This window comes from Pecten maximus, chromosome 1, assembly GCF_902652985.1.
Source record: "Pecten maximus chromosome 1, xPecMax1.1, whole genome shotgun sequence".
Classification (NCBI taxonomy): Eukaryota; Metazoa; Mollusca; class Bivalvia; order Pectinida; family Pectinidae; genus Pecten; species Pecten maximus.
In genome coordinates this window covers 59,238,809-59,255,275 of record NC_047015.1, presented here as the reverse complement: position 1 = coordinate 59,255,275, position 16,467 = coordinate 59,238,809, and the positions used below count along the sequence as shown (strand labels likewise).

The following is a 16,467-nucleotide window of genomic DNA, read 5'->3' as shown; positions in this document are numbered from 1 at the left end:
AATAATTGACAATATTGTATCAACCGTACACGCAAGCCATTGAAATTACATGCTTATCATTGTATAAATAACCTGAAAATAATGGTTTCACCAAAAATTTCAAAAAATAACACTTACTGTAATAGGTTCCATGGATACGGGGTAATAAATCAGGTAAAACAAACCAGAATTTAGTCTATATGGACTGTGAGATACCCAATAAGTTATTTTGGGTTTGTTATAAAACATAAAATAATTTTTCAATCAACACTGATTCATTAACATTATGCTTAATCAACCCAACCTAAAATGTGCAGATAAGCGAGTTACCTCCCTTGATTCAACTCACATGACAAGCTAGATGTTTAACAAGTTTTAAATTGTTTTTGTGTATTTTTGAGCAAGAATGAATGAAAATGAAGCTTGATCAAGCATGATTAAGCACATTTTCAAGAAAATGACATTTTCCCACCCTTATAAGGTAGCAGTGTACAGTGAAAATGCCCAATTTTGACAAATATTGTAATGAAAATAGATAACACATACCGATCAGGCATCGTTGTGTATTGTTTACATGTGTTCATCCGGGTCCTGAACTATTCTCGTGCATTCTCCCGCACGCTTGATTATGTAATCCTACCCTTGCATGTAAAACACTTGAATGACTCAGATGGTCTATATCGGAGGGTATAAAAGCCGGCTCTGACAGAACACAAACACTCTGATTTCGGCATCCAAACTGTACAGACAGAAGCGGAGAGACCCTAAGAAAGGTAGCTAGTTATGGAAAGATAGATGTGACCACGGTCTTCTCCTTGATCCATCAACTAATCGTTTTAACACAGAGTGTTTGGCAGAGGCTGATAGGTTAGCGACTACAGAGTAGTTGGCGACTACAAGCAGGTAGTCGACGGTCAAGTCAGCGACTACAAGGTAGTCGGCGGGCATGTCAGCGACAATACTATAAGTAGTGTTGGTGGTCAGCAGCAAACACCAGGGGTTAGGTGGCCGATGATAATAAATAGGAACAATCAGAGCGTCATATCATGTTCGATTAAACACATTGCTAGTCACCGACTCCCCGTATAGTCAGCGGTCACACACAGACCGGCGACAAGTACATGTAACTAGCCGTTGTGAGTGGTACGAGCCGAGTCATAGTCGGGTACTAGTTTTAGATGTAAGCAAACAGTGTTAATATAGTATTAAGATTAGGTGTCAGCGGTCAGACAGACCACTGTATACACTTGTGTATATAACTTATATTTTATGTGTTGTATGATCTCGTTAAATGTTAAAAGCTACCAAATAGTAGTAGTATTTGTATATATTTGCATCTGTAGACTAGTCACTAACCAGGATCTATTAAAGGTAGTGACGAACCCATTTGTAAACGTCACAAATTTTGGTGGCAGCGGTGGGATCCTGGTTATTTGACAACTTGTTTGTGACATTTTAGTAGTCTACAGTTTATAAACTGTTGTTGATGTAATAATAATAATAAAAAAAAAAATTGTTTGTTACTTATATTCTCTCTGTGATTTAATATGGCAGAAGGCTATACCAGTGACCAGTCTGACAGGGAATCAGATAATGGTCTTGACTTTAACAACACAAGTCATATTCATTTTGATTTCTCAACCCCTATCACACAACCCAATATACCGATGCGGAAGCACGCAGTTGTCGACTCTGGGTTTGGAACCAAAGAAAAAGATACTCGTCTAAAACCGGAGAGGTTCTCTCCAGACTATAGTCTTGGATTAAGGGACGAAAGTATACAAAAGTTTGAACAAGAGATTAAAGAGCTCGGAGAACAAATGAAACAGATGCAGGCTAGCAGTCACAATCTATTGTCTCGCACTAAACCAATGACATCTGTACCATGTCCGCAGGGTGTGGATAATGATCACAGACTAGATGGTCACAAATATGACAATGTAACCACCAGAAAAAAAAGAATGAGTAGAGTTGCCAGCAGGAGGGATGCTGAAGAAACAGATGATGAAGTCAGGGACATGTCGACAAAATATAAAAGTAAAATGGTTACCGTGAAAGCGGCAACATATGACGGCACATCTCCATGGGTTGACTTCAAATCACATTTTGATGCTTGTTCTCGAATAAACCGATGGACTGATAATGAGAAAGGTCTCCACTTAGCAGTAGCATTGCGGGGCCAAGCTCAAGGGATACTGGGTGACCTTGACATTCCTAAGCAGCAGGATTATGAGTCGCTAGTCAAAGCCTTGGAGGAGAGGTTTGCTCCCCCAAACCAGACTGAGCTTTATAGGGTTCAGTTAATGGAGAGGCGTCAAAAAGCATCGGAAAGTTTACCAGAACTGGGACAAGCGATTAGACGGCTTGTGAACTTGGCATATCGCACAGTGCCAAATGATGTTAGGGAGACATTGGCTATGCAACAGTTCATTGAAGCACTTGCAGACTCCGAGATGCGCATAAGAATCAAACAGTCGAGGCCTAAGAATTTGACTGAGGCCATACAACTATCGGTTGAATTAGAGGCATACAACCGCTGTGAGAAGAAATCAAAGGAAGGCCAATCATATCTTAGAAATACTAATACTGAAACATCTGAGGGGTCAGAGATGTTAAAACTGCTCCAGGACATGCAGAAAAAGCTAGAGTCTCTAGAAAAGGACGTTGGAAAGATGAAGTCTAGAAGTAGGTCTAATGTGGTCAGGAACAAGAACTGCTTTAACTGTGGTGAGGAGGGACATTTTCGTAGAAATTGTCCCAAGCCTGACAAAAAGAATGACCCTAATAAAAGTCAGAAACAACCAGGGGCCCAGCAGGTGAACACCCATCGTCGACAGAGACAAAAGAAACCAAGAGCTGGCATTGGGTTGTCTACAGCCGTGCAGGAAGCAGGCATGTATATAACTGCCGAAGTTCATGGAACTAAAGTAAACCTATTGGTTGACACAGGGGCAACAGTCACCATCATATCAGAGCGAGTGTTTGATAAAATTACAGAATCGGCTAAACCTCGCCTGAGTAGAGTTCACCAAGATGTTTTAACAGCTAGTGGTGAGAAACTTGAGGTCAAGGGCAAAGGGAGTTTTGTCATCCGGCTTAATAAGACAAAAGACATTTATGTGGAAGCAATTATTGCTAAGATTAATACCGATGGTATTCTGGGTCTAGACATAATGCAGGAGAGAAATGGGTCTCTTGATTTCAAGAAAGGTGTTCTCACACTTGATGATGTAACGGTACCGACATTCTACGAGGGTGCTATGGGTTGCTACCGACTTTCACTTACAGAGAAGGTAACCATTCCTGCCAACAGTGAGGTCGTGGTCCAAGGGAAGGTATGTTTACCAGAGGGTGAAACAGTCAGCAAACTACTTCTAGTTGAGAAACCAGCGACTTTTCTTAAGACAGAGAGAGCATTAGTCGCTAGGGCACTTGTGCAGTATGATACTACGGTGCCTGTAAGATTAATGAATCTGGGCAACGAGAGTCAACAATTTTACCCAGGGACAACGATTGCTCAGGTCAGCACTATTGATGGTGTAATGGGAACCGTCGACGAACCGGCACCTAACAAAGTAGCAGGACTTAGGGCAGATATCCAAACATTGTTGAATGACTCCAAAAATAATCTTACAACAGATCAATACAACGCTGGGTATGAATTGCTGCTAAAACATCAGAACCTGTTTGCCGTTACCGACGACGATCTGGGTAGAACAGACTTGATTCAACATAAGATCAACACTGGGGGTGCCAAACCCATAAAACAGCCAGTAAGAAGAGTGCCAGGCAATCTTGGTCCCGAGATTGATAGACAAGTAAAGGATATGCTTGACAGAGGGATCATACAGAAATCCTCCAGTCCATGGAGTTCTGGGATCGTCCTCGTGAAAAAGAAGGACGGGAGCTTACGATTTTGCGTGGATTATCGACAGCTGAATGCTGTTAGCATTCCGGATGCGTATCCACTTCCACGTATTGACGAGGCTCTTGATCAAATGTCAGGTTGCTCGTGGTTCTCAACACTCGACCTAAACTCCGGTTATTGGCAGGTTGATTTGGCTCCTGAAGATCGCCAGAAGACTGCATTCGCGACAAGAACAGGTCTTTATGAGTTCACGGTCATGCCTTTTGGTCTAGCGTCAGCTCCTGCGACATTCGAGAGACTGATGGAAACGGTACTAGCAGGTTTACAGTGGCAGACCTGTTTAATTTACCTAGACGATATAATCGTGACCGGGAAGACATTTGAAGACATGATTGAGAATCTGCAACAAGTTTTCAAACGCTTACAAGAAGCTGGATTAAAGCTAAAGGCGAGAAAATGTTGTCTGTTTGCCAAAGAAGTCATTTACCTTGGCCACAAGATCTCGGAGGAAGGTATCTCCACCGACCCAGATAAGGTGAAGAAAGTTGCGGAGTGGCCAGTCCCAGTCAACATCAAACAACTGCGGTCATTCCTGGGGTTCTGTAGTTATTACAGAAAGTTTGTCAGGAACTTTTCTGTGATTGCGAAATGCCTACACAAGCTGACAGAAAAGGGACGGAAATTTGATTGGACACCTCAGTGTCAGGAAGCGTATGAGATTCTGAAAAGAGAATTGACAAGTGCAAAAACTCTGGCCCACCCTGATTTTAGTAAAGAGTTCATACTCGACACCGATGCGAGTCATGAAGCTATTGGGGCTGCACTATCACAGGAAATTGATGGCATAGAGAGACCCATAGCATTTGCAGGACGAACATTGACCAAGGCAGAGAGGAAGTATTGCGTAACGCGTAAAGAATTACTGGCTGTCGTCAATTTCACAAAATACTTCCGGCATTATCTGTATGGCAGAAAGTTTACTGTCAGAACAGACCACAGTTCGCTCAGATGGTTGCTGAATTTCAAAGACCCAGAGGGCCAGATGGCAAGATGGCTTCAGGTGTTAAGCTCATATGACATGCACATCATTCATCGACCAGGGAAGCAACATCAGAATGCCGATGGACTGAGCAGGATCCCTTGTCGTCAATGCAACTTTGACCCAGACTGGGAACTGAAGGCAGACAATCGAGCAACTGAATCTACAGCTCAGATAGTGAGGAGCATAGACCCTTGTAAATCTGATGAAAAAGAAAAACGTGAGAAAACCCTGAGCGAAAAACAAGAGGAAGATGATGACTTAGGTCTGGTTATTGACTGGGTCAAGAAAGGGGAAAGACCTGGGTATAAGTCCATAGGTGGCAGAAACAAAACAGTGAAATCCCTATGGTCACAGTTTGAAATACTGTCCATTCAAGATGATCTATTGGTGAGAAAAACACAAAAAGGAGTAGTTCATATCATAGTTCCTAGAAACGAACGTCGCACAATCCTTGGTCATGCCCATGATAACAAGACAGCTGCTCATCTGGGAACAAGAAAGACTCTTGCCAAGATCCGCCAACAGTATTACTGGCCTGGGATACAAGATGATATCAAACGATATGTCACTGGTTGCACGATGTGTGCTAAGAGCAAGAACATGACAAAAACCAAGAGAGCACCTATGCAGATAACTGAATCGGGATACCCAATGGAGCGCATAGCTATGGACATTCTGTGCGAATTGCCGGAGACCGATGATGGCAACAGGCACATCTTGGTTATCTCCGACTACTACACAAAGTGGACAGAAAGTTTTCCAATGCAAAACATGAACGCAGAGACCGTAGCACGCATACTGGTAGAAGAAGTCGTCTGTCGATTCGGAGTCCCCAGTATTATCCATTCAGATCAGGGCTCTCAGTTTGAGAGTGCATTGTTTCGGGAAATGTGTCGTATACTGCAAATTCAAAAGACCCGTACCACTCCCTACCACCCGCAGTCAGATGGTATGGTTGAGCGGTTCAATAAGACACTGGTTACCATGTTGAGGGCATTTGTGAATGAGCGACACACTGACTGGGACAGACACTTGCCATATGTCATGATGGCATATCGGTCAACCGAACATGAGACCACTTCCAATTCCCCAAACTTCATGATGCTTGGAAGAGAAACTTCTACTCCACTAGATCTACAATACTCAATGCCACGAAATCTGAAAGCATTACCACAGAATACATGGGCGTGGGAGCTACAGGAAAAGATGGAAGACGCACATCAGATAGTCAGAGAAAGTGTAAAGGGACGAATGCTTAGACAGAAGAAGCTTCATGATCAGAAACTCTCCTGGCAACCATTCAAAGCTGGTGATGATGTATTCGTTTTCTTTCCCAACGTCAAGACAGGACAAAGTTCAAAGCTAGCCTGTCGCTGGAAGGGTCCATTCCGAGTGATATCAAAGCTCACTGACGTCACATATCGCGTACGCTGTGGGCGAAAAGGGAAGCTACAAGTAATTCATGTAGACCGCATGAAGCCAAAAAAAGTTCAGATGCTCAGGAATGAGAATGCAGAGGATTTTGCAAAAGTTAAAGAGCAACAGACTCAGGTTGACGAGAGTTGTTTCGAGAGCAAGCAAGTTGATGACAGTAGAAGTGATTGGTGTGAGGAGAGTGCTACTTTCAAAGAGAGTGAAAACGAGTCTGGGAGAGACCTTAAGAATATTAGTTCTAAGAATATAGAAACTAACCCAAAACAGGGTCGCAGACATAGGAAAGCACCTGCCAAACACTCTGACTATATTTTGTACTAGTCTATGTCTTGAGATGTTTTATCATAAAATACCTGTATCACATGAAGAAGATGCCCACAACATTTGGACGGACCTCACTTAAACGAAGTGTCCGTACACTAGTGTTTCAACACTGCTGGATTAATAAAGAAAGTTTATTTGTTTTGTAAATAATTGTTTTCCCTTTGGTTCTTTGATTTCGTTCTAACATAATTAAGAAGCATGGAAGCTTCAACCTCGAAGGCGTGGGTAGTGTAATGAAAATAGATAACACATACCGATCAGGCATCGTTGTGTATTGTTTACATGTGTTCATCCGGGTCCTGAACTATTCTCGTGCATTCTCCCGCACGCTTGATTATGTAATCCTACCCTTGCATGTAAAACACTTGAATGACTCAGATGGTCTATATCGGAGGGTATAAAAGCCGGCTCTGACAGAACACAAACTCTCTGATTTCGGCATCCAAACTGTACAGACAGAAGCGGAGAGACCCTAAGAAAGGTAGCTAGTTATGGAAAGATAGATGTGACCACGGTCTTCTCCTTGATCCATCAACTAATCGTTTTAACACAGAGTGTTTGGCAGAGGCTGATAGGTTAGCGACTACAATTTAGTTGGCGACTACAAGCAGGTAGTCGACGGTCAAGTCAGCAACTACAAGGTAGTCGGCGGGCATGTCAGCGACCATACTATAAGTAGTGTTGGTGGTCAGCAGCAAACACCAGGGGTTAGGTGGCCGATGATAATAAATAGGAACAGTCAGAGCGTCATATCATGTTCGATTAAACACATTGCTAGTCACCGACTCCCCGTATAGTCAGCGGTCACACACAGACCGGCGACAAGTACATGTAACTAGCCGTTGTGAGTGGTACGAGCCGAGTCATAGTCGGGTACTAGTTTTAGATGTAAGCAAACAGTGTTAATATAGTATTAAGATTAGGTGTCAGCGGTCAGACAGACCACTGTATACACTTGTGTATATAACTTATATTTTATGTGTTGTATGATCTCGTTAAATGTTAAAAGCTACCAAATAGTAGTAGTATTTGTATATATTTGCATCTGTAGACTAGTCACTAACCAGGATCTATTAAAGGTAGTGACGAACCCATTTGTAAACGTCACAATATGACACATGTCTTAGATATGAAAACATTGCCAGTTAACCCTACATATAAATTCTAATAAAGTATACATATTTGTAATCTGGACAACATTTGCAATTTTAATACAGCTCTGAAGGATAAGTTAACTGATATTTTCTGTGATTTTTAGAGCTGTGAATACCATGGTAACAGCTTAAAAAATGCTCAAAAATTGCAAAATAATGATATTTGACCCAAAATAACACAATTCTCTACACAATTTTTTTTCTGAAATCTATTTAAAATTAAATATCTCTATCCCAAAGACAGAATTAATCTTGTTTTGACATATGTTGTAAATTAAGTTTTTCCGCTATCTCACCTTTACTGTGGGCATCCATTTTTTGCTGTAGGCAAAACTAAATTTCCTGTGTAAACACACTTGCGGAAAATTCGGAAATTTAAAATCCGGAACCAATTTATTAATTTTTGTTTTAACAAATGTGAAGCCTGTATGTACCTCTTCGTACTGAATATACCAATTATAGTGTACATTTATTTTTTCATTTTTTATGGATATCATAATACAGGAGTTATTTGCTTAACAAAAAAATTGCCCATGGCCAGGCTGTCCTACTGTAGTGTGCTACCCTAGCTAGTCCCTTGTTCTGCCGATAAAACTCTTGGTAATTACGTATACGTAAGATTCCAGTAAGTACAACGCTATAGGCCAAATCCAATATTAAAACAAGCCCATACAAACAATATTAGTTACATTGTAGTGTACATGTTCTTCAGGATATTACAAGGTACAAACTAGCCGAGCATTCTACGATGTTGAACCTTAGTCAGGTATCGTAATTACTAGACTGATTCTGTCAATTATGGCTTCATAATACACATGGACATGCCTACTTCTTCTTCGTAATTTTCAGGATTTACCTGAAATTTTCCCTATCGCATGGACCCCGCCCCTCTGGCCCAAGGGAGCCACACTATCTGTTTATTCAATATTGGATCTTCTATTCCAATAATATATGTTCCAGATCAAATTTCATCAAAATCCATTCAGTCGTTCAGGACTAGTAGTGATTTGCCTTTTTGGTACACCCCAAGAGGAGCCCTACTTTTCCTATATACAACAACGGATCTCTTTTGCCCAATAATGCTCCTGTGCAAATTTCATCAAATGTTAACTGACAACGGACAACAGACAACGGACAAAAGACAACAGACAACGGACAACAGACAACAAACAACAGACGCTGTACCATGATATAACCTCACTGGCCGTTTACGACATGTTAGCATAAAAGCGTAATTGCCTCCCATGCATCCTCACTTCATGTCAAACACTAACTAACTTGTCAATTCGTGGATACATCCTCACTTCATGTCAAACACTAACTAACTTGTCAATTCGTGGATACATCCTCACTTCATGTCAAACACTAACTAACTTGTCTATTCGTGGATACATCCTCACTTCATGTCAAACACTAACTAACTTGTCTATTCGTGGATACATCCTCACTTCATGTCAAACACTAACTAACTTGTCTATTCGTGGATACATTTGACTTTCACTTGGAATAGAATTGGAGATCTTTTAGCAGACATGGACACTGTATGCTTCATTTCAGAGTTACTATGTTTCTGATGAGGGAGATGGGGGGAGGGGCCACGGTAGCCAAGTGGTTAAGGTGTCCCGACACTTTATCACTAGCCCCCCACCTCTGGTTCTGAGGTCAAATCCTATGTGGGGCAGTTGCCTGTGGTCTTTTTTCAGGTACTCCGGCTTTCCTCCACCTCGAAAACCTGGCACGTCCTTACATGACCCTGACTGTTAATAGGACGTTACATAAAATAAACCAAACCAAATCTTTAGAAGTAGAATTAAGGCACCTGATGCAGAACTACAGTAGACTGGGAATACTTAAATTCTTGTGTGTTAAGGTTACTGGAACATTCACCCAAAGACCGAGTGTACATGATGACATTAATGTGATCAATGGAGCCCATGTTACTCTGACTATAGACACAGGTAAGGCTGCAGGGATTTGATACTTTACACTGGTACAAATCTTTATTAAATGTTTTGAAAACAAAATGTTTTTTTTTTCTATTTATAATTACAGAGCAACCTGATTTCTAGGTTCACAAGTAATATAATATAATGGGTATAACTATAATATATCCCAGACACACATCTATGATACAATAATACAATGTGAATCCTAAAACAGATATATAGGAGGGTGGAAAATTAAAGGATGGTCACCTGACGACCAGATATCAGATAAGGTCACCTAATGACCTGCTATCAGATAAGGTCAACTAACGACCAGATATCAGATAAGGTCACCTAATGACCAGATATCAGATAAGGTCACCTAATGACCTGATATCAGATAAGGTCACATAATAACCTGATATAATATAAGGTCACCTAATGACCAGATATCAGATAAGGTCACCTAATGACCAGATATCAGATAAGGTCACATAATTACCAGATATCAGATAAGGTCACCTAACGACCAGATATCAGATAAGGTCACCTAATGACCAGATATCAGATAAGGTCACCTAATGACCAGATATCAGATAAGGTCACCTAATGACCAGATATCAGATAAGGTTACCTAATGACCAGATATCAGATAAGGTTACCTAATTACCAGATATCAGATAAGGTCACCTAATGACCAGATATCAGATGAGGTCACCTAATTACCAGATATCAGATAAGGTCACCTAATGACCAGATATCAGATAAGGTCACCTAATGACCAGATATCAGATAAGGTCACCTAATGACCAGATATCAGATAAGGTTACCTAATTACCTGATATCGGATAAGGTCACCTAATGACCAGATATCGGATAAGGTCACCTAATGACCAGATATCAGATAAGGTTACCTAATTACCTGATATCAGATGAGGTCACCTAATGACCAGATATCAGATAAAGTCACCTAATGACCAGATATCAGATAAGGTCGCATAATGACCAAATATCAGATAAGGTCACATAATTACCAGATATCAGATAAGGTCACCTAATGACCAGATATCGGATAAGGTCACCTAATGACCAGATATCAGATAAGGTTACCTAATTACCTGATATCAGATGAGGTCACCTAATGACCAGATATCAGATAAAGTCACCTAATGACCAGATATCAGATAAGGTCGCATAATGACCAAATATCAGATAAGGTCACATAATTACCAGATATCAGATAAGGTCACCTAACGACCAGATATCAGATAAGGTCACCTAATGACCAGATATCAGATAAGGTCACCTAATGACCAGATATCGTATAAGGTTACCTAATTACCAGATATCAGATAAGGTCACCTAATGACCAGATATCAGATAAGGTCACCTAATGACCAGATATCAGATAAGGTCACCTAATGACCAGATATCAGATAAGGTTACCTAATGACCAGATATCAGATAAGGTTACCTAATTACCAGATATCAGATAAGGTCACCTAATGACCAGATATCAGATGAGGTCACCTAATTACCAGATATCAGATAAGGTCACCTAATGACCAGATATCAGATAAGGTCACCTAATGACCAGATATCAGATAAGGTCACCTAATGACCAGATATCAGATAAGGTTACCTAATTACCTGATATCGGATAAGGTCACCTAATGACCAGATATCGGATAAGGTCACCTAATGACCAGATATCAGATAAGGTTACCTAATTACCTGATATCAGATGAGGTCACCTAATGACCAGATATCAGATAAAGTCACCTAATGACCAGATATCAGATAAGGTCGCATAATGACCAAATATCAGATAAGGTCACCTAATGACCATATATCAGATAAGGTCATCTAGTGACCTGATATCAGATAAGGTCACCTAATGACCAGATATCAGATAATAAATATAATAAGTACAATAATGTTTTACAGTGTATACGGCTGTATAATAATAATATAGAGTGTCACCTGTATACTATAGAGTGTCACCTGTATATAATAGAATGTCAGTGTGTACAGCTGTACAGTTTTTTATGGGTAAGTGTAGATGTATACATATTGCAATTTACCCGATCAGGGATATACAACCTTTTTAAGTCTTCTTTCTGCCATTCTGACTCCAAACGTACGTGTAACTTCTTGTGGTTATTAATAATACTTACGAAAAGCCATGTTCGTATGGCAGTTTCGGTTTCCTGTTGACATTGTAATGTTGGACTCGAAATGATTTCCGACAGTCAGATTTGGAAAATAATTAGATTGCATTAAACTACATATACAAAGTATCGAGTATGATTGGTGTTTTGGGGATCTACATTTGTTCAAGCTAGTAATGTTTACATGTATCAGATGTTTCACGTTTTAACAATGAATTTTTAATTCATACACAAAAATATATCGACTAGTCGTGCCTGTGGTTCTACGGGAAATCCCACGCGCTATTTATAGCCTCATTTCTAACTGCTGGTTAACCATATTTCGTCCGCTTCCGACTTTCACCCGCTAGACATTTACATTGATTTTCAATTCATGAGATTTTGATATATTTTGTAGCGAGGACAATATATCCAATACTACTACATACTACCGAATTACTACTCCCATACTACCCAATATTATTTGAAATGTGAGAAGGGAGGTAACTCTAGCCGGTATATAATTCAAGGTTTCCTACACGTTTTCTGTCAGAGTTATTCCCCTTTTCACAGGTAGTCAAGCCAAGTATATCACTATTTTAAAGCTATCGGGTCAGGGTTACCGCTATGGATTGAAAGCTGTCCGGCTTTGTTTTCAGTCTATTGTCTGTGTGGCATTATTTACTCTCACGTTCCAATTTATCGACAACAACTGATTTTTGTCACGAGATAACAACTGACTTTTTGTCACGAGACAACAACTGACTTTTTGTCATGAGAAGTTGTGGTCAGCTTAAATTATTATTAGTTATATACTTTAGCAGCTTTTGTATAGAAGAAATGTCCTTAATAAAAATGTTTAAAATGTCCAGGTCCAATATTGAACCCTGTGAGGCGCCTGTGTTATTTCCTATTTTTACGCATTGCCTTCTATTTGAGATGTAGCTTTGATCAGTTTGACAGCACCTTCTATTTGACAGGTAGCTTTGATAAGTTTGACGGCACCTTCTATTTGAGAGGTAGCTTTGATCAGTTTGACAGCACCATCTCCAACTCAATATGCCCTCAATTTATCCAATAACAGTTTTGGCGCGACACAGCCGAATGACCTTGTCAGGTCCATTATAGGTATTTGTTGTTGTCCAGAGCCGTTCTCAAAAATCACCTTGGACATGGAATTTACTAATTAAAAGATTATAAAAGTGATTGGGCTAATTAATATACCTTTGGTCATATGTAGGAAGTTTGAGGATAAGTTGTCTAAACATATGTTTAATTTACTAATGAATTTTTCATCTCTGAACAAAGTTCAGGGTTTCTGGGGAGTTTTGCTAGTGATATATAGCTGATGTGATCTTGGGTGAAAACACGATGACCATAGTTTGTAATCAATGATGAACCCCTCCACATGTTTTGATACGAAAACATTAAAAACAGATATTTCAATAAAAAAAATATTTGAATTAGATTATAATCAGAAACTATAGGATTCAAAGAGCTTGTCTAACATATCTTTTTGTGAAACAGTTACAATGATATGTTGTTATATCTATGTTATAATATTTGTTCATGTAATGAAAATAGTATTGTATTGATAATTTTCATGATGGAAACGGCTATTTATATTCATGTAAAACCATACAAACTGTCTAATTTGAGCTTTTTCACGTTTTTTGTTTGTTTGTTTGTTTGTTTTTTTGTTTTTTTTTTACAAAAAAAATTAAGCTTGGCACGACAAAGATAAACACAAATGCAATTATATTATTGTAACTATTTCACACAAAAAAAACACACATTTTAAATAAGCTCTCTGAATTCAAGTTTTACATTACAAACAAAAAATGCGTGTACGTTTACCATACATACAGTAGGTAATTATATGCGTGTAGACTTATTCCAGGTGTATCTCGACTCAGACGACCCGGTTACCTGTGCACAAACCTTCGTCGGCAAGTCAAATTTTCTCTTTTTTTTTTTGCCAATTACTGATCAACACCAGTCATTTATTTATATCAACTAGTTGTAGAAATATAATGATTATATACTCTTCTAGGATTCCGTTATTATATTTGACGATATTGAATATTTATGTTGACTAAACCATTGCTCTATTGTTTGAAACGTACATTACCGACATGGTTCATTTATTTGATAAGAGATCGTACTGATCTGGGGCCGCGGTGGTTAAGATGTCCCGATTTGGTTCGAGCGTTGACAACATTAAGTGTATTAACTTTATTCGTATTATTTTGCTTGGCTACTATGAGAAATGGAAAAATGTTAATAGTTATATAGTAAACTTCACTCTAAGTGTAGCACGATTTTGTATTTTTAAAAGACGAAATCTCGTTATGTGTAAAGAAGGCAATGAAGATATCAAATTTTTCAAGTTCACTTTCAAGCGTTTCGTCAAGTATATTTTAACCTATTTCATTAATGAACATCAAAGGGCAATATTTATAAAGTATTTTACGTCTGACAATGATATAATCATATTAAGTGTCTGATATACAAATTATGTTTTGATATGTCTACATAAGAAATGTGAGTGTGATATTATGTCAATGTAAGAATGTAAGAGAGTGTATAAAATGAAAATATCAATACGTTTTATGCATTGTGAGGAACCACGGGGGACCCAACCCCCCGGGCCCTATTGACGGGGAAAATAAAATGATTTTTATATGGGGGAAAAAAAAGGTGTCCCGATACTTTTCACTAGCCCTCCATCTCTGGGTCGCGAGTTCGACACCCACATGGGGCAGTTGCAAGGTACTGACCGTAGGTCGGTGGGTTTTCTCCGGGTACTCCGGCTTTCCTCCACCTCGAAAACCTGGCACGTCCTTAAATGACTGTCTGTTAATAGGACGTTAAATAAAATAACCCAAACCAACGTATTGAACGTATTTCCCCAACACAACGCACGGACACATGTTAGTTTAGCGGTGCCTACCTCCACCTCCACCTCCACCTCGACGGACACAGGTTAGTTTAGCGGTGTATACCTCCACCTCGACGGACACAGGTTAGTTTAGCGGTGTATACCTCCACCTCGACGAACACAGGTTAGTTTAGCGGTGTATACCTCCACCTCGACGGACACAGGTTAGTTTAGCGATGCCTACCTCCACCTCGACGAACACAGGTTAGTTTAGCGGTGTATACCTCCACCTCGACGAACACAGGTTAGTTTAGCGATGCCTACCTCCACCTTGACGGACACAGGTTAGTTTAGCGGTGTATACCTCCACCTCCACCTCGACGGACACAGGTTAGTTTAGCGGTGCCTACCTCCACCTCGACGAACACAGGTTAGTTTAGCGGTGTATACCTCCACCTCGACGAACACAGGTTAGTTTAGCGGTGTCTACCTCCACCTCCACCTCGACGGACACAGGTTAGTTTAGCGGTGCCTACCTCCACCTTGACGGACACAGGTTAGTTTAGCGGTGTATACCTCCACCTCGACGGACACAGGTTAGTTTAGCGGTGTATACCTCCACCTCGACGGACACAGGTTAGTTTAGCGGTGCCTTCCTCCACCTCTGTCGACATCCATTTCTTCATGCCGTGGTCGTTGTGTGTATTATGTTAACAAAGAACCAAGCTTTAGTAACACAATAGGTTTTTGTTTGACGCCCAAAACTGGGCATTATCAATACATTTCAGCATCAGTCCATGTTGTCGACCGTCGACCATTGTTCCCAGAGTTGACATCCACGTGTAAGTGACGGAAGTAAAATGTCCTCGTGACACTAAGAGTTTGGGACATCGTTATGTATACTATCATCGAATCGAATGATTTCTTTAACCTTTTGTCCATTGGAGTAAAAACAAAGTACAATGTCTTTGTACTGAATTTGGCTTGTCCATGATAGAAATGCGTTTTAGATTCAGTTTGCTGTCGTTTCATTTCGCCATTTCGATGAGTATATAATATGCTATATATACGATATCTAGTTAGCCCCACAGGTGTGTAGCTATATACACACTATATACGATATCTAGTTAGCCCCACAGGTGAGTAGCAACAAACAGCATCGGTATCAACAAGAAATCGTCTATAGGTATGTCGCCTACACGTAAACCATTCATAGCAAGGTCAAGTTATATTGCAAGGTCGTTTATCAGATTTATAACACTCGGCCTTGACTGACGCCTTGTATGACGTCATAGGGATCTGATAGGCGACCTCTGAAAAGGACTTGCGAGGTTACCAAAGTCGATCAGACGTACCGATGTTCACACAGTTGAGATAATTATAAGTTGTCTGGCTTGTAGAGATGTAGTTCTTTCCATTTTCATACCATACACCGAATCATACTTTTTTTTTCTTTTTGACTTCCGGTTGGTTAAAATTATGTACAGGCATTTCATTAATCCAGAGATCTATATACTAACCCTGATTTATCGTATGTCACCTGGTAGTTTCAGGTGAGCACATAAACAGTTCCATGTATATTTGGAAAAAACGGGGGTCTCATCCCACAGGGGCTTGGCACGATTTTCCAAATGATAGTCTATATATATATATGTATATAGTATCGCCCCTGTGTCTCATCCTTGATACGTATAGTCTCTGAGACACAAT

General features: G+C 39.9%; 1 protein-coding gene across 1 annotated transcript in view; it reads right to left on the bottom strand.

Annotated features, from left to right (window-relative positions):
- The window catches only part of LOC117339585 (ubiquitin-conjugating enzyme E2 4-like), a 33,335-nt gene extending 21,357 nt beyond the window's left edge, over positions 1–11,978 (bottom strand). The window contains exon 1 of the mRNA XM_033901272.1: positions 11,904–11,978. The gene's annotated coding sequence lies outside the window, so the exon portion shown is untranslated. The remainder of the gene's footprint in view (positions 1–11,903) is intronic.
- Between the last annotated feature and the right edge of the window lie 4,489 nt (positions 11,979–16,467).